General features: G+C 37.3%; 1 long non-coding RNA gene across 1 annotated transcript in view; it reads right to left on the reverse strand.

Moving 5' to 3' along the window:
* Positions 1-1,527, reverse strand: part of LOC118166404 — a 66,397-nt gene extending 64,870 nt beyond the window's left edge. The window contains exon 1 of the long non-coding RNA XR_004750479.1: positions 1,396-1,527. This is a non-coding gene — a long non-coding RNA (uncharacterized LOC118166404). The remainder of the gene's footprint in view (positions 1-1,395) is intronic.
* Positions 1,528-9,762: the final 8,235 nt, after the last annotated feature.

The following is a 9,762-nucleotide window of genomic DNA, read 5'->3' on the forward strand; positions in this document are numbered from 1 at the left end:
ATGTAAATATTCTATAAAATCTCTTGTGAACCATGGCGGAACCGTGGAACCTTCCCACAATTACAAAAAGAGTCTGTTCAAGAAAGAATCTTCTCAACCCTAGAACTACTACAGCATGTTATTTCTGGGGCAACTTCTTACTCTGTACTTTCATGATTCAGATATTATGTTGTTTGTAGATATAAATGCCAAGAATCCTCATCCAGTGTGCTTCTGAAGTGTAGTTATAGGCCTTCTTTGGTTTATTTTATGCAATTCTGTAGTTTTTTTCCTCACCAGATTCTATTCAGTTACAAATATTAATCTTTTCCTAGTCATTCAAGTGTCAAAAGCCTTGCCTTTTACAGTATTGACCCTGTTATTCGTTGTTTTATGTAGCTTCTGTTTTCCTTAGATTTGACTTGCAATCATGCTACTAGGAGAACAGGCACAGTTCACTACTACTTTCTCAACAATCCTCCTTAGCCTGTGATGGGCCACACTCTACTAATAAAATATTCTAACCATTTATGAAGCCTGCATGAGGGAACTCAAAACAAAGGTTGAAATACAGTAAAGAAAGTTCAAAATATCCAAAGGCAGAAGGAATATACCATTTCTAATATTGCAGTATTGCCAACCCTTAAACTGAGAAAAAGAAATATATATACATATATATATATCCAAAAGCAGGGTTTTGTTGTTTTTGAACTTTCTAGTATTCCTGTCAAACCTCTTCCCCATCAATTTCTATTAGGTTACGCACTGCCAAGCTGCCTTGCTGCTAGAGCAACAGTCTCTCCAGTTCATAAATCATGAGGAACTTTATTGCACAGAAGCCCACCTCTTACTGCCATAGCAGTTAAAACAGCAACTCTTTATTGATAGTCCTCTGCCAACTCTTCTTAAAAATAGCATTTCAGTACTAAAAAGGGGGGGAAGGGAGGAGCTGCAGCAGGTGCAAAACGGAGTTTGAAGTTCAGCTTAGTAACATGAAGTATCTCACACAAAATTCAGAAACAGCCAGAGCAATCTGTCTGATAAGCAGTATAGATCTCGGACTCATAGAAATGCACAGATTGGAAGAGAACTCTAGTGTTCAGCTAGTCCGATCTCCTACCCAAAGCAATGCCAAATTCAAAGTGAGATCTAGTTCCCCAGGGTCTTCACCAGGAATACTCTCTAATGATGGATATTTTGTATACACCCTGGACAACTTGCTTCTGTGCTTGCATCCTCTTTGTGAACTTCTGTTTGTTTGTTTTTTACATTCAGTCAATTTTCCTTTGCTGTGTGTGCTGCATGGCCTCTTCTCCTTTTACTGTGCACCTCTTGGGAGAGCCTCTGCATCCTTAATAGCTTCCCCTTTCCTTAAGGAGGTGAAGACAGCAACTGGAGAAGTGTAGAAAGCGTTACCCGTCCCTTCTGCTAAGCAAACCCTTCTCTCCCAGCCACAGTTCACCACGTGCTCCAGCCCCCTGAACAAACTGATGGAGCCAGATACGGTTTCACGTGTGCCACCGAGAGGAGAAATAACCGTTTTGCTCGACCTGCTGGCTGCTGTATCCCTCCCAGGGCAGCAGTGGGTGCGGTTAGCTGCCGTGGCCACAAGGGTGCACTGCTGATTCATTTTCTACGTGACCGACTGCCGAGGATCCCGTCCTGCAGAGCCGCTCCTCCCAGCTGCTGGCCTGACTTTGAAAGAGGGGCTTCTGCATCAGGCCCTGCTCGTCTCTTTCTGATTTTCCTCGAGCCTACAAATACAGAGCAAAACCACACCCCATCCATACTCCCTGAACACCCAGCAAGTCATCTGATGTTTGAGTGACATTTGTTTTCTTTCCTTCTGCATCCTACTACTTCTTACCCCTCTGGCGTGGGGGACATGGGACTTGTGGCTGGTCCTTCTCCCCTTTCTAGAGCCTGGAACAAAATGAAAACCTCAGCTATGGTGCTGATAGGCTGCTTTCCAGACAGAAGCAAAAACCTTTTTCTGCTTTCCACAAGGAAAGGCAGAAATTCATACAGACCTAAAGCTTTTTGTTCTGTTTCAAAACCATCTCTAGCCTTTACCAAACTTAGTGAGGTCTCTCCTCTCCTGTTACAAGAATGTCTTTCTTGACAAGAATAGTTTAAGAATGGCTCAAGAATAGAGTAGTGACTGTGAGCTTTTGGGGCCATGGCTTGTATGGCTTCCTTGTGAAGCCTGACACTGCTTTTGGACACAGTGATTTTGGAAAATGAAAGAAATAAAGTTCCCAGGAAAGGACATCCACATTACTTTCATGAGCCAGTGTGAGTTCTGTTATTGTATTCTTACCTAATCGCTGACAGGGGTACAAGTAAAGGTAATAAATAAATATAGGTATGGAAGGCATCCAGTTTTGTTTTATTTATAGGCATTGTTTGAGAAGCTATGCATCATGTCAGAGATTTAAAAGGATTATTGATAGAGAAGAGTACAACCTTTCTTCCAATACAACAGCTGTTCTGAGAAATTTCCATAATAACAGTTGCTTTATATAAAGAACTGCAAATGCTTTTTAGCTTCATATCAATAATGCAGCTTCAATTCAAAAGTTGCTAAAGAGATAATCCTCAGCCTTTTTTTTTTTTTTTTTTCCCTTGTCAAGGCCAGCCTGTGAATAGCAATGATTTTAATCCCAATGTCATAATTTTTTGAAGGAAGGAAAGAACAGTGTGGTCTTTTTCCCCCTGAATTTGGACTGAAAAATTAGTAATAACACTTGGAAAACATTCTCACAAGAGTCCTTCAAGAAATGCTACTAATGCTTAAACAAATAGATTTAAAATAAAAATATCCAAAATACTGCACAGATATGAGAAAAATAAATTACCCTAAAGAATCTAGTCCAACACTATTAATAAGGATTACAAAACCAAATAACAACAACAACAAAACCTCTATATCTACAGTTGGCGTGTTTTGCTAAAGAAGGATACCTTTTTAGTAATTTTGAAGGCCCCGAAAAGTCAGTGAAAATTACACTTTATCTTCCACTCTTCCTGCCTCTCTCTGTGATTGAATACTGGCTTCTGACTGCTTAATGCTTATTCATTCCTCATTTTCTGGGCAGATCACTAGTTTGTGAAGATAATTAGAGACCCCTGCTATTCCTTCTAAGCCTTGAATCTCGAGGCTAATTAAAATGGAGTGCTGCATGTAGATAGGCAGCTGATAAAGGCTTGCAGCAAGGTACAAGGTATTATACTGTTTGTGTAACAGAGAAATAAAACCAAGGTGCATGTGCTAGGTCAGTTTTTGCTGCGGCCCTCATTGCGCTTTGCACTGCAAATCTCACTTAGTTCTATTATTAGAGTTTCATGGACTAATATCTAACTAATATCTAAGTTTTTCAACAAATATTATTTTAATGTTTTTCAGGATAGCATTAAAGTACAGCATCTAAACCTGAAGTAAAGATGGCAAGTCTTCAACCCGTGATCATTTTCTTCTACATCATCTTTCTTTGAGGTGTTACTCTTAAAAGTAACCCACAGTAAAAGAAGATACCTCAGAGCACTGTATGTATAAATACAATGCAGGAAGGCTATAAACAATGTTTCTGCCTCTGTCCAGGTACCATTTTTTTCCTTTTTGTCTGTTGTAGCATGTAGATTACCTAGCGCTATTGCTGGACACTTTCTAAAATATCTTCAAGGCTTTACCCTTTGCTACTGCAAGTTTTAAATATTCTCCATACAAACAAAGTAAATTTTACTTCATTTGGGAGGAGACAATATGCATCAACAAAACAAACAAACAAAACTCACTGAACTGTGTCTCAAGATGCAGTAGCTACAGTGCTGTTCTTAAACTGCTCGCGTAATTGTCTGTACTTACTCCATGAATACCCAGCTTCAGTAAGATCTACTTACACCCTGAGGCAGTTCCACAGTGCTGTCAAACTTCTCCAAACATTTATCCAAATGAAGTTAAACTATGACTATAAATTAGATTACGCTATTGTGAATGGGCAGAGGCACTTATGCTGGTGGACCTGGCTACCTTAAAGCAAGCAGAGGATTTAATTAGGAATAGAATGAGAGCAAGAGAGTTTTTCATTTTCAAAACAAATATATATCTTTTTTTTCATGCTTTGGAATTTCTAAACATTTAATTTGTGAATTTAGGCTGTGTCCTACTCAATTCTTCTCCAATATTTCTCTGTCATTTAATACCTGTAAAAGGTATTTTGCTCCTTTGGGCAAAGAAACATTTAGGAAAGAAACTGGATGTTGCTTGGTATGGTTGCAGAACTTTCAAATGTCATAACTTCTGTGTACTACACAGAACATTTCTGAAGGAATCCATATATTTTCTGATCTTTCTTGTCCTCCAAAAAAAAAATATATAATACTTAGTCTGTAATAGTTTGATCTCTGAGGTCTGATACCTAGACATGTCCAAAACCAGGCCTTTCTGCATTCAACTTTTGATGAAACCTAACCTGCAGATAGATAGATACCTGTGTTCCTGAGAAGCTATGTTTCTGCTGTCGCTAATTTTCTCCCTTAGGTCATGCTCAAGCATCAAGACTTGAAAATACCAGTTTCTTTATACATCATGTGTGGATGGAATTGACTAGGTAATCTCTATGTGTCTTACTGTTGGAGTCTGCTCCAAGAGAAGTAGTTTCTTATGTTTACCAGGCCAACTCTTGAACAGAAATGTAACAAGAATTATTGTGGCCTCTGCAGCTCTCCTGCTAGCTTAAAATACTTGCACAAGAAAGAGTGTATCTAAGTTCCAAGCACACAATCTGATATGAATTGTTGGTCTCCTGCCACCAAAGGAACTGCCGTTATCACTGGGTTACTAGGCACTTTGATTGAGAAAGGAAGAGGAATCTCTTCAGTGGTAAAACATTTCCCTTCTCTCTATATATATATAATATAATATATATATATATACAAATGGATGTAGATGAATACTGAATGCTGAATAACATAACTTAGTAACCAAATCATTAAGACTCATATTCACTCCCAACATGACAAAATTATATTAATACTCTCATAAGCTCCTGTTACAGTTAACGGCAAGATCACAGCCTAAGATGAGAATATCCTTCCAGAGACAGTTATATTACAAAATATGAAGTCTGAGGTGGCTACATTCCACAGTCAGATGCTGAAAAATAGGTTTGATAATTCCAGGCTAATCTAAATGACCTTGGTTCCTGTCATTGCTCTAGTTAAAGACTAAGCATGTTATGCAAAATAAAAGCACTTTGATGAGAGAGACTAAGTTAGCTGCAGTTCAGAACACTATATCCTATTTCCTGCATACTTTCTCAGGAGTTTGAAACTCTAGGAACATTTTTTTCTCTAATTCCCAGGGAAGGATGTGCCAATAGGTTATCCAAGTATCAACAGATTGCTGTAATGGCTTAGATAAAGCTGCCACATTCTGTTTTTTGTTTGGTTGGTTTTTAATTTTACTGTGCTTAGGTATCTAACTAAAGGGAGTGGTTCACTGCTATGCACCCAGAGTGCTGAGAGGCACCTAGCCAACTTTGTGGCACTTCTAGACTGTTCCCAGCTCAGCAAACATGTGAATCATATTCTTAGACACAGCTCTTCTTACACTGCATAAGGAAAATAGGTGACTGCTTGAAGTAACACAGAAAGGTGTGCAATAGCAGGAACTGGCATTGTTCCCTGTGTGGCTAATACAGAAAATGATGCCATGAGGCCTCCACTCTAAATCACTGTCTGGTGAGGTGCCTACCTTTTGCCATTGATCAGGTAGACCATAGTACACAGTCAATGGACCTCTACGATAACTGAATTTTAGGCTGAGTGAATAGCTTGCCTCTCTCCTTGTAAGTCTAAGCCTTTCTTGTGGATGCAACCCTTTGGTCTACACAGAAGAAAAAATTGGATTTAAGTTAGATTAGCTTGGCTTTTTCTTTCCTTTTTTTTTTTTTTTCCCAACAAAAAATAAAAGTTTAATACAGTACAAAGGTGTCTTAGGAAATATGAATGATTTTTGGTGTTTAAAATCAATCCAGAGCTAATTTTCTATTCCTGGCTAAAAATAACAAAATTACTTTGCTGAAAACTAATGCGTCAAACTAGCCAAGATTTTCAAGGATTATTATTTGTTTATCTCTAGGGAAATCAAGAATTGATGCAGAGATAAGATATTTTTACTTAGTGACTGGCAACAGTCATTTATTCGTAATGCTCTAGTAAGCTCTAGTCAAGAAAATCCTTGTACTGTTGTGACAATATCAATATATATCTATTTTTTATAGACAACTGTACACACAATTTGCATCCTCTATCTGTCAAATTCATGTCCTGTGTTGGCTGCCTGAAGTGTAATATATTAAACTTATAAATAAGAAATTGACTTCCTTGTTTAGTATAAGAATTGGTACACTAAGAATATGCGTCCAACTTTCAACTGGTGTAAATTAGGATGGTACTGTTAAGACTCAACTGTCTCTCTTACTTCCAATCCATTAATCAAAAGTTTTTTCAACACATACTCCGTGTTCAGTGAGAATAGTATATAAGCTGTAAGTAGCATTTTATTGTGACTGCAATAATGCAGAAAACTCCCGTGCTAAAACTGTCACTCACACCTTAGTTAATCATGTTATTTTGATATTTTTACTGCAATTTCCTAAGTTCCTCTTTTAGTTTACAAGAACTGGAGCTTTAAGGACATTACAAAACCTAAAGGATCCCACCAATCAAGGCATTATTTATTTTGGGATAACTAACAAAAAATAATTTAATTATGCCTCTTTATCAACGCTGTGTGACTTTCAAAATTTTCTGGCAGACCAGAAATCCATAACCAGAACACTTCCCCTTAACAGCACAACTATTTGGATTAATTGCATTAAAAAACTTAATTTAGAAGGATTTGGGAATGTTTTTACAAGGTTTAGGAAGGATTTCATTAGGATTACACGATCAGTAACTTTCAGTGTACTTAAGAGTTCGCATTAACTCTCTAAGCAACCATGAAACAGATCAGTCATCCGCTGCTTATTAATTCTTATCCAAGATTTTGTCACCATAAAGGGAATGTCTGTGTAGTTCATTGTATACTTCAACCAGACAGAATTAAAAAACTGTGCCTTAACGAAAATCTCAATGCTGACTTGGTACTTCTGACTGTTGGATTTAGAAGAGCAGGGTGCACTTGTCTTCTGCGTATTCCTGTTCTCTTGTGTGTTCCATTAAGAGAAATTGAACTTTAGTATGTGGCTTAACATGACATTTCAGTTGTTAGTCTGCTTTTGCCACATGATAATATTCCTAATATTCCTTGCCAACTTCTTTTTTTTTTTTTTTTTCCAAGTTCTGTTAATTGAAAACTTAACAAATGTATTTAAACTGTGTGCCAGTGCTCTAAGGACAACACATTAATCCAAGGGAGAAAATGCACATAAAACAAAGAGTTTGAGCAATTGGATGTTGGTAGCTCTACTCTTGCAAATTGACCACATCGGTTTTATGTCAAATGTCCTAAGCCGTGAACTGGTAAAACAAGGCAGGAAATCAGGGCTCTTGTGCAAGTTCTAGAAAATGGAAACAAGCAAATAAAAAGGATGTGTATGCTTTTCCTAATTCTGGGAAACCTGAAATTTTAAAAATAAATATACTTCTGATTTGATTGTCTAATGAGATCATAGCTGCAGTAATGTGCCAACTATGTCAGTAACAATATGAGTGTCCAGTTGTGAGCACACTGTTCTACTGTATGCTACTATCTGAATGTAAATATTGCAAATGTACAAACAAATCAACAAATGTCACCCAAGAATGCCCCTGGGAAACGTAACAGAGGCAGCTGTGCAAACAACTATAATAACGGGATAAATTTATGAGCATATGTAGATTTACTCAATTTCTGTTGCAAAAATAGATTTTACCTTTCACCGCAGGTGATTTGCCGTTATTTGCTACATCTATTATCATAATACAATAGAATGCTATGATTTCATTGATGGAACAGCAGACAGGAAGTACAAAATGGTCAAATATTAAACTTATACTCTCATGGCATGTATATATGTGCTTGTTTGTTCTTGAAATTTGCACATTCAATTTCTTGCTGGAGATATTATTTCTTGTGGCCATTGGATTTTTCAAAGTCAAAATAAAGTGTAAACAACTATTGATGAAATTACCTGCCAAAAAAATGTTATATTCTAGCAAAGAACTCTGACATAAAATAAACAAAAGCTTTTATTTTGTATACAATCCATCAGCCTCCTTTTAAAACTTGTCTCTTACAAAATACATTCCCCTTAGTCTGAGTATCTTGGAACTGCAAAGCTGAAACTGAATGGCAGCAATTGAGATTTCCTGTCTCAAGGAACTACTGTTATAAAGGCAGCTAAAATTATTCTGCTTAGAACTCTGTAAAACAGAAGTGTTTATGTATTTCTCTCTTGACTGCACTACTGCATCATTTAAAAAAAAAAAAAAAATGTCAGCAATAATTTTCCTCAATTACTGTTGCTCTTTCATATGCTGTTATTGAGGTACTTGCACTTCACACTGTGGGACAAAACCAATGCTCAGCATTTAGCATTTGTCTGAAACTATGAAACTGTCAGACTGGTATCTCCTCCTGTGCTGTTACTGCTCCTCTTTGTTTCAAATGCATTCTTAAATACTTTTCTGAAAGTAAAAAAACTCCCAAATGTTTATCAGCCATCACCAAACACTTTAACATAAAGCTCACCAACATTTTGTACAAAACTGGAGTTCAACTTTTTGTGAATTAAAGTGCATGTAATAGTTGTTACTGCAGAATCTCTAGTTAAAATTCTCTTGTGTACATGAGTGGAAAAAGGGGTAGAGAACCTTATTAAAATGGTTAGTGTCAGAACTGCAGATGCACCTGCAAAATTAGATGTGGAATTGAAAACCCAACCTAACACGTTGCACCAGCCATCCACTGAAAAATATCCAGTTATAAACTCCCTTATCACAAAACATATTTTTGATAACCAAATAACAGGAACTGTTAGTATATTTTTAAGGTGGTTAAATGCAAATACAGAAACCAGAGGTATTCAGTGATTTCTAACTGCCTTGGAAGAACATTAAGGCAGGACTCAAGAGCATGGAACGGGATTACATATAAGAGCATATTCTAACTTTACTAGCACATCTGAAATCATACTTTTATTTCAGTGAACATAGTAATTTTAACCTGATTTAGTCACATCCTTCCAGGGGAGAAGAAAAACAAACTAACTAACAAAAAACCCTTATCCTCTTAGGAATTAGACACATTTTATTCAAAGCCTGTGCCTTGATAACAGATTGGATGTGGTCTGTTTATATGAGAAATCATAGTCACTGAAAAACAAATGCGAGTATGCCTCATGAAGTGGATGTTCGGGGGTGGCACCTAATGGCCTACCTTCTGGCACAAGCCCCCTCAGAATTTCCCAAAGCTTGTGGAGTTTATTACATCCATGCTGACTTAGGATTTCTTCCAAACGCAGCAGAGAAAAGAACATTTTCTATGTGTAAACAGACACGGGCTGGCTGCAAATCCTATTAAATATTGACTCTTTTAGGGCGGAAATTAACTTCCAATTGTGCACTGAGTCTTACGATGAGATGTACTTGCAGGGCAGCTGTAGAGAATAAAGGGAAGCCTGTGACAACTAACTGGGTATTCAAAGCCACTACAAGTTCACGCTTAAGAGCAAAACAAGTAAGAGATACCGTGCGTTCTCTGAAGGCTCTCAGGACACAAAGCCTTTCGTTTAACGT

The sequence above is a fragment of the Oxyura jamaicensis genome, chromosome 4 (genome assembly GCF_011077185.1).
Source record: "Oxyura jamaicensis isolate SHBP4307 breed ruddy duck chromosome 4, BPBGC_Ojam_1.0, whole genome shotgun sequence".
In the NCBI taxonomy this organism is placed as follows: Eukaryota; Metazoa; Chordata; class Aves; order Anseriformes; family Anatidae; genus Oxyura; species Oxyura jamaicensis.